The 13,546-nt window shown below is 40.7% G+C and overlaps 1 protein-coding gene across 10 annotated transcripts in view; it reads right to left on the bottom strand.

The window, feature by feature from the left end:
- LOC131435488 (uncharacterized) overlaps positions 1 to 12,698 on the bottom strand; it is a 682,557-nt gene extending 669,859 nt beyond the window's left edge. For 5 of the 10 annotated variants that reach the window (XM_058603427.1, XM_058603419.1, XM_058603426.1 and 2 more), the window contains exon 1: positions 11,206 to 12,698. The gene's annotated coding sequence lies outside the window, so the exon portion shown is untranslated. Of the gene's footprint in view, positions 1 to 11,201 lie in introns of all 10 variants that reach the window. The other 5 variants (XM_058603418.1, XM_058603423.1, XM_058603420.1 and 2 more) reach the window with 1 other exon arrangement.
- Between the last annotated feature and the right edge of the window lie 848 nt (positions 12,699 to 13,546).

Consider the following 13,546-nt stretch of genomic DNA (forward strand, 5'->3'; position numbering starts at 1 on the left):
CCTCTTTTATGGGAAAAGGTCAAGCATTCCACAAAGCCATTACGGTCTACCACGTGTGAACAATGAGCCGAATACACATACCCGGAAAATCGATCACAATTTGAACAAAAAAATTGAATGCCTATACCCGAGCACCGAGTTCGCTTCATCGTCATCGATTTTGACAAAAATCTTCTACAGTTCCGCCTATGCCGTCCCGAACCACATGCAGAAGGCAAATAGAGCTGTAACGGAAGCCAGCAGGAACAAAATAGGTACCAAGCAAGGGTTTCTGCATGCCAGTCACGAGCCTGTAGCTAACTATTCAGTCTAGGATCGTTGTAAATATAGTGTATCTTTTTTTCTACTATCCACCGGGACTGAAGAATGTGCCAAACCTCACCGCACTCGTGATGATGTCGTTTTGCAGCGATGCTGCGACATATACAATTCAAAACAAACTGTTCTGCACTGACAAGTCGTAGACGAACCCTAAAGAAAAACAAATTGAGAAATGTGTGCTTCACACAAAACGATTTTATTAAGCAAAACTCCTAAATGATAATTGAATATGTTCAATTTGCTCTCTTCACAATCTCGCTCGGCCTTTTCACTACCGGGGCAGCCATGGTCATCAAATGGCTACCAAGATTGATTCAGTGACGGCTGTCAAGTCCAATTTGGCAAAACATAGTCGCCTGTGTCTTAGTTAGCCGAACGTTTTCATCTTTTCACCTTCGCTGTAAATATCAAAGATTTCGATGTGGAAAAATCGTGTTGGATACGTTTGTATCGTTTGAGGTGTATGTCTGGCAGCGGTGAGACAGTCGGTCACCAGAATGGCTGCTAGACATATTTTGCCCTTTGACCGCTGCCAGCGTTAAGTCAGCCATCTGGCAGCCATGCCCATGCGGGATCTAGTGACTATCTGTTAAGGTTGCTTTGTTTTTTACTCTGTGATAGTTCCAAGCCACGAATTTGAGCACATTCCGGAAATCTACGAAAATTAGTCAAACATCTTTTCAACGTAGCTATCTTAGTAAAAACTGTGGGAAGCAGGTGTTTACTCCCGGTGAGACTCTTTACGTTTGAACTCATCGTTTTGCGTTAATTCGTGCGGATCATGCAGTGATATCAAAGATAATAAAGACATGTATGTGCTTACAAATATTTAAAAAAAAATTTGGTTCGTTCCCGGTACTTTCTAAAATGACCACACTCACCTCTTGGTGGAGCGCATTGCATTGATATTGCATCGTTATCATTTCGACCAAAGTGTGCCATAAAATCTCAATGTATACAAATGAGCTAACGAATCGAAAGGGTTCTCATGATTTGACATTTGCATTATGAATTTGATGATGGGAACTCAGCAGTGCAACCAATTTATCACCATTGGTACAGTTACCAGCAAGCTATCGTGCTGTACAGTCGATATTTATCGTACGTGCTATATTTGAAAGTTTACTGACGAACAGTATCAAAAGGTTTATTTGTCGCTTTTGTTAAAGCGCAACGGTTTTCGCGTGTAGAATGCGGGAAAATACGTTCCGTGTGGATTACTCACAGTTTCCGAAGCACCTTTCCCACGATGTAATTCTTAAATTCATCGGGAAGGAACTCGGTCTATTGCGTGAAAACGTCCTTCAAATCCAGCCAAGTAAGAGGCTAGGTTGTACTTTTGTAAAGGTCAACAGCCTCACCGTAGCCGAGGAAATCGTAAAGCAACACGACAACAAGCATGAATTCACGATCGACGGGAAAGTATACAAGCTACGTATAACGATGGAAGACGGAGCAGTAGAAGTGCAAATCTTCGATCTTCCCGAGGATGTCACCAACGAACATGTGGCTTCGTTCCTTTCCGACTACGGTGAAGTTCTCAGTGTTCGTGACCTATTATGGGACAGTCGATATGGTATTTTTGAAGGAGTAAGTACAGGAGTTCGCATCGCTAGAATGGTCGTAAAGACGAACATTCCCTCTCTCGTTACAATCCAGGGAGAAGATACAGCTCTAGGTTATAAGGGTCAGCGTCAAACATGTTTACATTGTCGTGAGTTTGCACACATTGGTATTCCATGTGTGCAAAATAAAAAATTGCTTGTTCAAAAGCTCACTGCAGACTTATCATACGCAAACGTCACGAAAAGATCGGTACTGCAAAAAGGAACTGTAAAACCGAACACAATCCAGACAAAAACAGCATCTGCTCATAAACCCATGGTATCAAAACCCCCCACACGAGATCTTGCCATGCTTCTCGGGCAGTCTCTACTTAAGTCCCGAAATTCTATCGAGACACGTTCTGTTACTGCACAACACAAAAACACGATGGCTCCCCCAACGGCGCCAGTTCCATCTCTGCAAAAGTCATCTAACGCTTACAACGAAAACCTCTCTCCGTCTCCGATGACTTCTAGTAACCACAACGCACAGCAAAAAGGTGATGGCAATGAGACAGATAGCTCTCAAGCTTCGACATCAAGCCGGCGCTCACGAAGACAACCACCTGGAAAAAAGATGCGAACCACCGACGAGAACGCTACCACCAGTGACGCAACACAGCCAAATTCTGATGAAGAAATGCAATAATGGCAGATTTCGTTAGTAGCAATATTGGAACCATAAACATCAACACGATCACGAACACTACAAAAATCAACGCTCTTCACACATTCGTGCGCTCGATGGATTTGGACATCGTATTCCTACAAGAGGTAGAGAATGAACAGCTGTCCATACCGGGCTATAACGTAGTCTGTAACATTGACCACACGAGGAGAGGAACCGCTATTGCTCTCAAAAGTCATATAAAATTCTCGCACATTGAAAAAAGTCTAGATGGGAGACTTCTCGCTTTACGTGTTAATAACATCACACTGTGTAACGTGTACGCCCCGTCGGGTGCTTCCCGTCGTGGGGAACGAGAGAGATTCTTCAACACAACGCTTGCCTACTACCTACGTCACCACACTGCACACATTATTCTCGGAGGCGACTTCAACTGCGTGATACGCCAAGGTGATTCAACTGGAAATAACCATAGTCCCATTCTTCAAACTACCGTTCAGCAGATGCATCTTCGTGATGTATGGCAACTCCTACATCCGCGTGATAATGGTTACACATATATTACTCACAATTCTTCATCAAGACTAGATCGTCTTTATATCAGCGCTAGCCTTCAAGAGCACTTGAGAACAACAACCACCCACGTTTGCTGTTTTTCTGATCACAAGGCTGTCACTGCGAGAATTTGCCTTCCGTTACCCGACAAAGTTCACGGACGAGGATTTTGGTCCCTCCGTCCACATCTTCTGACTACTGATTCAATCGATGAATTTCAAATACAGTGGCAATTTTGGACTCGTCAGCGTCGCAATTTTTCTTCTTGGATGGAGTGGTGGCTTATGTGCGCCAAGCCAAAGATTAAGTCCTTCTTCCGTTGGAAATCGAAAATTGCATTTCAAAATTTCTACAGTGAACAGCAACGCCTCTACGGATTGTTAAGACAGGCTTACGACGGTTATCAAAGCAACAACTCCTTACTTACCACAATCAACAGGCTGAAGGCAGAAATGCTATCGCATCAACGACGTTTTTCAGAGATTTTTATCAGAATAAATGAAACGTACGTAGCGGGAGAACCAATATCCACTTACCAGTTAGGAGAGCGAGTAAGGCGAAAAACAACGATCGAGTACATAAAGAACGAAAGAGATGAAATAATAAACAATTCAACCTCCATTCAAAACCATATAGTACACCATTTCACCGAACTGTACGCGCGCAGCCATGTCGATGAAATCGAAAATGATAGTCCGTTCCAATGCGATAGAGTCATTCCCGATCAGGATCCAGAAAACGAAGCTATCATGGAAGCGATCACTACGTCTGAAATTTTTACTGCAATACGCACAAGTGCATCCCGAAAATCGCCCGGTCCGGATGGTTTGCCAAAGGAGTTCTTCCTGCGAACATTCGACATCATTCACCGCGAGCTAAACCTGATATTAAACGAGGCTATTCGTTCAAACTTTCCTGAACAATTCGTCGATGGAGTGATCGTGCTGGTGAAAAAACGAGGGGCGGGGGACACAGCAAACGCTTACAGGCCTATAAGTCTAATAAACTACGACTACAAAATTCTATCCCGGATTTTAAAGCAGCGCATCGAGAGAGTGCTTCGATCTCACATGGTGCTGGCCGACTCACAAAAATGTGCAAACTCTAACAAAAACATTTTTCAGGCCACCCTTGCCTTGAAAAATAGAATCGCACGTCTGAAATCAAACAAAACAAGAGGAAAACTAGTGTCATTCGATCTTGATCACGCATTTGATAGAGTGAATCATAATTTTCTTTTCCACACCATGCGTTCAATGGGATTTAGCAGTACTTTGGTTGAGTTGCTAACTCATATAACAGCATCATCATCATCACGTTTATTAATAAACGGACACATTTCTTCTCCCTTTCCGATTCAACGTTCGGTCAGACAAGGCGACCCTTTGTCAATGCTATTGTTTACAATTTATTTGAATCCACTTCTGCAAAGACTAGAACAATCAGCTGGAATAGATTTGATTGTTGCATACGCAGATGATATCAGTGTAATAGTTAGCAGTGTAGGGCAGTTGAACCATATGAGAACCTTGTTTGGGCAATTTGAACGTGTAGCAGGAGCTCGCTTAAATGAAGCAAAAACAACGGCAATCGATGTTGGTGATACAGAAAATCCTATCACAGTACCGTGGCTTCGTACAGAAACCAACGTAAAAGTTCTTGGAATCATTTTCACGAGCTCTGTTCGGTCCATGACGTCACTGAACTGGGACAGTATCGTAACAAATTTTTCTCGACAAATATGGATGCATTCTTTGAGAAATCTAGTTCTACACCAAAAAGTGACTTTACTGAATACTTTCGTATCTTCGAGAATGTGGTACATGGCAGCAAATCTGTATCCATCAAATGCGCATGTAGCTAAACTGACTGCTACCATGCGGTCTTATTTATTCCGTGGTGAGTGTGTGACAGTACCAATGCATCAACTTGCGCGCTGTAAGAAGAATGGAGGACTGAAGCTTCATTTACCAGCAATGAAATGCAAGGCACTTCTAATTAATCGGCACCTTCAAGAGATCGAAGCCCTTCCGTACTACAGTTCCTTCCTAAACCAAACAATCCCGATCAAATTCTTTGACCCAAACTCCGTGTCTAAAAATTATCCTCGAAAATATATCCAGTTTACCCCCCCAAATTCGACAACACCCTTCATCCGATAAAATTCATCAATTTTATATTGAACAAACAGAACGCGCCAAAATTGAAACGGCGTGTCCTGGAGCAAACTGGAAACGCATATGGAATAATATATCGTCCAACGCACTTTCACCTGTGCAGAGCAGTACTCTATACATGTGGGTTAATCAAAAAATTCCACACAGGCGTTTACTTCACATTATGAGAAGGGCGGATGGCGGCAACTGCTTACACTGTACTGAGCCGGTTGAAACTATTCAACACAAATTCTTCGAGTGTCTTCGAGTGCGGGAGGCGCTCGCTCTGTTGAAACGGAAACTCTGCGAAGTGACACACGGCTGGCATGTGGAAAATAATGAAATACTACGACCCTCGCTGGACCGTATTCATGTATCGATGAGAACAACTATTTTGAAACTATTATATTGTTATATTTCATTCATTAAAGATAATCAAGATGTTAGGCTTGATGTAAATAGATTAGAATTTATTATACAAACAGAACTTGAAATCAATGAATAATTTTAACGCACAAAAAATTGACAAATAAACGTACTTAAAAAAAAAAAAAATTGGTGCCAGTTTCACGAAGGACCGTAGACGTGCACCAAAAACAGGTCGTGACTGTCATGTCTGGAAATTCGTTTGTGGTGATACCACGATCTTATAATGATGATAGCCAACGAAAGCAATGTCCATTAGATTATAATCGAAAATTGCCTGGCAATATAGTTCAGTAGTTGTGCCTTACAACGACATCATCTCAAATGGCAGGTTGCCACCCAGAAAGAAGAAGAAGAAATAGAGTAGGTGCCAAAAAATAAGGTAATTTGAAAATACTGACAATATATAAATTTTAAAAACGACTTTCACGAAAATCATTACAAAAGTCAACATGGATTAAATCATTACAAAAGTCAACATTAAATCATTACAAAAGTCAACATGGAAAATGAGCTTATATCAACCAATTCTCATCACTTCTACTGGAATCATTCAAACTTAAGATCCTCAGCCATATTTCAATGAAATACTCATATTCTCGAAGAATATATAGTAATACATTTAGTTAGATACATCACAATGTTTTCTTGAGGCGGGCATATTATATCACTTCTCCCTACTATCCTTATTTGATACATTTGATACATATATTCCGGGCTACTTCCAAATTTTCGGGTGACCACAGATTTAACACATGGATCAATAAGTCCCGAGACTAACAATGGAAACAACATTTTTTTTACGATTTTTTTTTTATTCATCAACATAATCACCTTTTAGGGTGATACAATGGTTCCAACGGTTTTCCAATTTTTCAACACCATGTTTATAAAAAAATTTATCTTCCAAATAAGCTTCAGTTTCAGCGATGACCTCCTCATTTGAGCCAAATCTTTTTCCCTGGAGCATTTTTTTAAGATCAGCAAAGAGCCAGTAGTTACTGGGGGCTAAATCTGGCGAGTATGGGGGGTGGGGAAGCAGATCAAAGCCCAATTCGTTCAATTTCGCCATTGTTTTCATCGACTTGTGGCAGGGTGCATTGTCTTGATGAAAAAGGATTTTTTTTCTCTGCATGTGCGGTCGTTTTTTTGCGATTTCCTCCTTCAAACGCACCAGTAAGTCAATATAATAATCACTGTTGATCGATTTACCCTTTTCGAGGTAGTCAATGAAAATCACGCCATGCGTATCCCAAAAAACTGATGCCATGACTATGCCAGCTGACTCCTGCGTTTTCGGACGCGTTTTCGGACGGCTTTCGCTAGATGTGCGCCACTCAGATGACTGCCGCTTCGACTCTGGAGTGTAGTGATATATCCATGTTTCGTCCATGGTCACGTAACGACGCAAGAAATCTTTTTTGTTGCGAGTAAATAGCGATAAACTGCTTTCTGAATCATAGACTCGTTGCTGTTTTTGTTCCATCGAAAGCAATCGCGGCACCCACTTGGAAAAAACATTTTTCATGCTCAATTTTTCATGAAGGATAGTAAATACACTTCCATGTGATATCTGTGTCATCTCAGCAATCTCACGGAGCTTCACTTTACGATCTTTCATTATAATTTTTGTCACTTCACTCACATTTTCCGGCGTAACGGCCGAGCGTTCCGCGTCATTTGTGTCGGTACGACCACGTTTAAACTCGGCGAACCACCGACAAATCGTTGCTTTTGATGGACAAGAGTCCGGATAACATTTTTCAATCCATTGTTTCGCTTGCACGGTGTTTTACCCATTAAAAAACAATGTTTTATCAAAACACTAAACTCGGTTTTTTTTTCCATTTTTTAAACAAACTACAAAACGACTTTACTCCAACCTCGATAACTCAGCTGTTTCTGGTCGGATCGACTTAAAATTTTGACCCGTTTCAAGCAAAGGTTAGTACTCTAGAAAGACGTGGTTACTGGTTTACTACGAGCGCCATCATCTAAGCTCTTCAAAATCAGTACACACTTTTGACCGCCTTTTTTCAGCTTCGGACCACTGCCGCTTAGTTCCAAATGACACTGAAACAAAACACTTTGTCTGTGACTGTAACGAAATTAGGGTGAAATTACAGACAATATATAATCCGTAACTTTAACTTACCTTTTTGTTGTTGTATCACGAGGTGAATTCACACTGACGCTCAAACCTTTAGAGCACTTCTATAACTGCAAACTCGAAAATGCGGAAACTCTCCCAGAGCGACATATCACCCCACTTTACCCTATGATAAAAATAAATAACAGTCTCTTAATGTCAATTGGAATAAGCTATTTTTTCAGCTGTTCTAGCCACGAATCCTGGCCAAACTTTTATATTATCAAGACTCCATCACAACTGCCAAATAACCAGAAATATGTAAGTAGAACCTTGGTGTCACTTTAACTGGTCCGGTCGTCCGGTGTGTAATTTGAATAAAAATTTTTACCTTCCACAGTAACTCGTTCGCATCGCATCGCCTCGAAAAAACAGTCCTGCACACCAACGACTTTGGCAACCGTTTGCGACAGTCATCGATCGTTATATGCAGAGTTGAAACTACACCGACAGAAAATAGAAAATCCCTCTACAGCAAAGTGCCCACAAAATTCCACACAGAAAATCTAGCCAAGAGCCACTCCATTGTTGTGCTGACACAAGCCTGTTTCGCCATTCTTCACACGCCAAAACAGAAAAATACAAGCCTAGTTTGAAAGAAAAAGAAAGAGTGAACACGATGGAGCTGGAAGCCAGGAGAATTGAAGCAAATCCTCGACTTTTTTGCTTCTTCTATAAGCTCAATAAATCTCCTGTTATTCATCCCAAGCAAGGCGTAACGCACATTCCATTAGATGCTGTCGTGTGATCCATGTTTTTCTCGCCATCGCTGGTACCACTCGAATGTTACGCGTGTTGCTTTTTCCATCGGCAATAACCGAGACGACTCCGCTCATGCTCCGGAATATGAGATAGCAAATTCGGTTATGTTTTTCCTTTAATTCACAACAAAAACGAACACGGGTCTAACGACAAGCACACACACGCACGTAACCGAAAGTTTTCAGAAGTTAAGCTCATTCATTGCTCCTGCTTCCTGATAATTGCCGTTAACAAGGTATACGAAGAAGTAGACAGAATTTTCAATTTAAGGAGATCTATATATTGGATAAGTTATCCTAAGTGCAGATTGGAAGCAAGTTCAAATTTGTCACCAATTTTCATTCCGTGAACACTGACATAGCTTGCAACCAGTTGCGTATCTAAGGGGGGGAGGCTTGCAACCAGTTGCGTATATAAGGGCCCCGGGTGCAACGTTTTTAGGGGGCGGCAAACCAATCTATGGGGCCTTTTTTTGCTCGTCCAAGTCATTTTTCCGGAGATAGAGTTCAACATTTTTTTCCTCACTAAACCAACGATGGGGGGCGGCAAATCTTGTTTTGCCCCGGGCGCCAAATTTTCTCGGTACGACACTGCTTGCAACCAAGCAACAGAAAAGTGATCCAAAATAAATATGCATACGGTATTGCTTTTGACACGTCACACAGTTCAATGATGATTATAAATACTTCCGCTGGGACAGATCAAGTAATCTACCGTGACTGGCTCTGACATACCCAGAAGTACTTCCGTACTAAAACTACCATCTGCGTTCACATGGTCGAAGGTCACCTTCGGTAAATATTGTTCACTTTCAGAAAAAATAAATTATGAACTAAATAGGGTTATTGTACCAACAGCCGGCTCAGAGTTAACACGTTGTTCTACGGATTACACGATGAATCCAAACAATCACAAAATTTTAATATTGCAATTGTTGTTTCTTGTCTTGGTTACTTCCTCTTGAACAGTTATTGATTACCCCATCATGGCTGTTGTTATTTTTCCGCCTAATCATAAGATAGTTGTTTAACTTACAGCTTCCGTATGCTGTCAATTCTCGATTGATATTTAAAGAAATCCTATGAACCATATTACTAAAAATGAAACTATTCGGACTGTGGGACACGTTAGTCTTAAGATTTTATAAAAATGTTGCGTATTATTTTTATAAAATTATTGATATAAACAAAACGAGCCAATTTTGTATGGGGTTATGCACCGTATAAACAGAAAAGTCTTAATAACGGAAAACCGCATAAAATATCCGCATCAAATAATCGCATAATCAAAAGACAAAACTCCGTTTGCTTACACTTTTTTCACGTTATCTCATTTTATGTACCTCTTTTTACGAGCCAAAGAAATACAATTTTACTCAAGTTCAAAATTCGAACTTTTACTCTGGTCTTCCAATCAAAAACATTTGATTTTGTCATTATTCTTAAACCTCCAAGGTTTGCTCGAAGTAAAATTTCGTATAAATTATTGAGTTTCTCCACACAAAACAGATTTAAGAAGAATGCATGGTAGTTTACTCTTCCAAATCTATTCACAATTCATCGCGCGTTCCTTAGGATTGAAGTAAAGTGAAGTTACTTTACCATTTTAGAGTATGATTCAAAGTTTCGTAGGTCACCAAACACAAAAAATAGTGCTTCAAATCACTTCGTAGAATATAGGAAAAGCCGGTTGCGCAGCTTGAAACGGAATTCGATTCGACAGTGCCACCGCTAGCGTATAACAAATGTGCTACGTAACGCCTAATGCTATCATGAATATTGTTACAAACAGCATTAAAGCTAGGTGGTTTTCAACATTTTATCTTAAGAAAGCTATAGCGCTCGATGGTAAATAATCGTTAGAACAGTTTCTGAAACTAATGGTTTTGTGTATCCGATGCATAATAATTACCAACAAATGTGAGACATATTCGCTCAGTTAGAGCCGTTTCGCCATAAAACTTTATAATCATATGGAATAGGTTTTATTTGCACATCTAGTTTCCAATAAATCTGTTTCTCATTTTCCACGGACAGGGATACTCTCTGAATACAGGGATACTTCTCCGAAAACTATACTATTTGTTATCCCATTCTGACTATTAAATTTTCAATAGCCAAATATTCTCAATAATTCCAAGTAGTATACGAGTTAGTATAAGAGGAACCGTTTCCTAGATTACAAACGATAGGCGCAATCTCGTGAATAGTTGATGCACTTAATTTTTTATCAAACAATTTTGTGGGTGTAGATTTTGGCTCATCACATCCTTCTTGATATAAGAAAACCGAAAAGCTTCGACAATGTTGAAATCTTCAAAACAAGGGATGATTCTGATCTGCCTATTCCGATGTGCATTTTAGTAGCTCGTTGATCGCTGCTCATCGAATCTGACCCACTGTTATAATAATCCCAATGTTCCGAATGCTTGAAATCAAGAATGCCGTGTTCGACAATAAGCCATTGATACTTTGAACAATAACAAACCTTGTTCCTAAACTGCTTCATCAATTTCCATTTCTTTTTATTTAGCTTTAGAAAATCTTGACACAGGTACACTAGGCCAACATGAAAAGCAAATCTTTTGATGAAATACTTACCAACCTGTGAATGCTTCGGCTTCCCGCTGCAATGTGCTACTCGGGTATGTTCCTTCGCCACTTTCCGGAAGAAAAAAGAAACCAACTAACACGTAGCGATCGTACTTTCACTAGGTTTTCAAGAATTTTTCATCTACTATTGCTCATCCAGTTACTTTCTTGTTACAACTTTCATCACCCACGTTTCTTGTCAGCCAGTTCCGATGGAACGTCAAGGCAACACATCGCTCGACACACGACCCGGAGACACACTCCCACGATTTTTTTACTTTGCGTGAACCATCGCTAGCAGCCACGTATTTCGCTTCCGGATGTGCTCTGTACTGCCTGCACCGGCAGAGAAGTTTTTATCAAACTGAATTTAATTTCGTATGAATGTTAATTTCTATGCTACAGCCGGCAGCAAAGCGGCAAAACCACTCCACTCACGATGTGCTGATTTCAGTCAGGCTGTTGCTGTTCGTTCAAGAAAACCTGCCGCAAGCCACTTCCTACCGATCTTAGACTCAGCACGAACGGCTGAACCGGTCGCTGTGCTGGAAGGTTATTTGTTGCCAGATACGTAAACACACACTTTGACAGCCACACCGTAGTCGACAAGCTAGCTCGTGGAAACACAACTTCGAAAATTAAACCGTGCACGGAATAATTTAATTTTCACCGACCCAAACCAAAACACAACCCCCCCTGTCCGTATACCGTTGTGTGATTTCTGTTTCCGGCGAGTCTATCTCGATTTTCTAACTTATTTATATTTTATTGTTTGCTTTTCTCGGTCAACCAGAAAGGGAAACCTTCACACTTCTCGATTTTCCAGAGGGGTTTCACGTCCTTCGGTAAACTTGGCGTCCGCCGGACTTTTTGTATAATGTAGAACCTGATGTCTTCCGTTAGAGAGTATTAATCACGATTACCTGGATAAGTCAATTTTCTTAACCCGTAGTTTTGCGATTTTATTTCTCACGTAGACGGATAAAACATTTCCATGTGTAAATTTCGTTTATCTCAGTCAAAATATTGAAAAAGGTTTAGACTATCCACCACGGAATTAACTGGAACCAAAGCCAACCGCGTGATACAAATGCTATTAAAGGATACAATCAAGTGGGGAATGTCACATTTCGGTAGCACCGGAAATTAATCTTTGTCTATTTAGATGATTTCTCCTCACCCTTGGCGGAAACCGATTCAAAATAAAATCAATTCTCCACCTTTCAGTTAAATAAACGCTTGTTGTCGTCTTCGTCGTCAATCACGTTTCATCTTACGATGGCCCATAAGGCGTCAACAGACTGGCAGCAGACCGTCGAACTCCCAAATGATTTCGGTTATTGAAAAACACGCGAAATGCTATAATCGCCGTATAACGTCCCCAGCACGTCTAGACGGAACCGAATCTGCAACAGAACTGTGTGTTCTGATTCGCGAGATAGTGCAGATGTACACCACTGGAACCAAATTTCGGGGCTCTAGAAAATTGCACACAACCCAACCGGATCGGGACCACTGCAAGCCATCCCCATTCACTTTTCCTGGCGCAGCACGCTTGCAATTTGTGTATCCCTATTCTCTCCGATTGAATAATAAAAACAAGGCAAGCTTCTACCCGTATCTCTCGTGCTCTGGAGCTTCGCATGCAATTCTCCGGCATTCTCATGAAGAGAGAAAGCCATGATACCGGCTCATTTCAACCACCCACCGGAAAAAAGTGTTGTCAGAAATGCATTCGGTACGTGCGAGTATCTCGCAGGATGCAGTACTTATTTCACAATTATTTTTAGTCAACTGCTGAAAATTCGAATTTTGAGTTTTTTTATTTTTCTCTTACAGAGAGACTATGCAATCACTATGAAAACTGACGTCATATACTATCCGACTCGCTAAATGTTAGTAATGTGCACTCGATTTTTTCGGGGATTGCAGGACCGATTTTCACAAACTTAGAACAAACTCAAATGAGAGGTCTCTCCATCCTATAGCTTGCTAATGAATTTTACCAAGATCGAACTTCCGATTCGGGAGTAACGGGGTAAACTGTGCAAAAAATTAAAGAAAAAGCACACTCGATTCTCTAAGAGACCGGTCAACAGATTTTCTTCAACTTAGATTTAAATTAAAGTCCTTATAGTCTTATAGGTTTCTATTCAATTTCATCTGGATCCGTCTTTTATAATGTGTTTTTAGTCAAGATACGGAAAATCAAGGCAAGCACGTTAAATTAGCCATATAATTCTACAATTAGGCAGGTACGGTAGGTTGATGACCAAATACGTTGATTTTGAGTGTACCGGATTATCGTTCCTGATTCCGGAAGTGCTGGGAAAGTTCTCATGTGCTCCAAACCG

Source organism: Malaya genurostris, chromosome 3 (assembly GCF_030247185.1).
Source record: "Malaya genurostris strain Urasoe2022 chromosome 3, Malgen_1.1, whole genome shotgun sequence".
Lineage (NCBI taxonomy): Eukaryota > Metazoa > Arthropoda > Insecta > Diptera > Culicidae > Malaya > Malaya genurostris.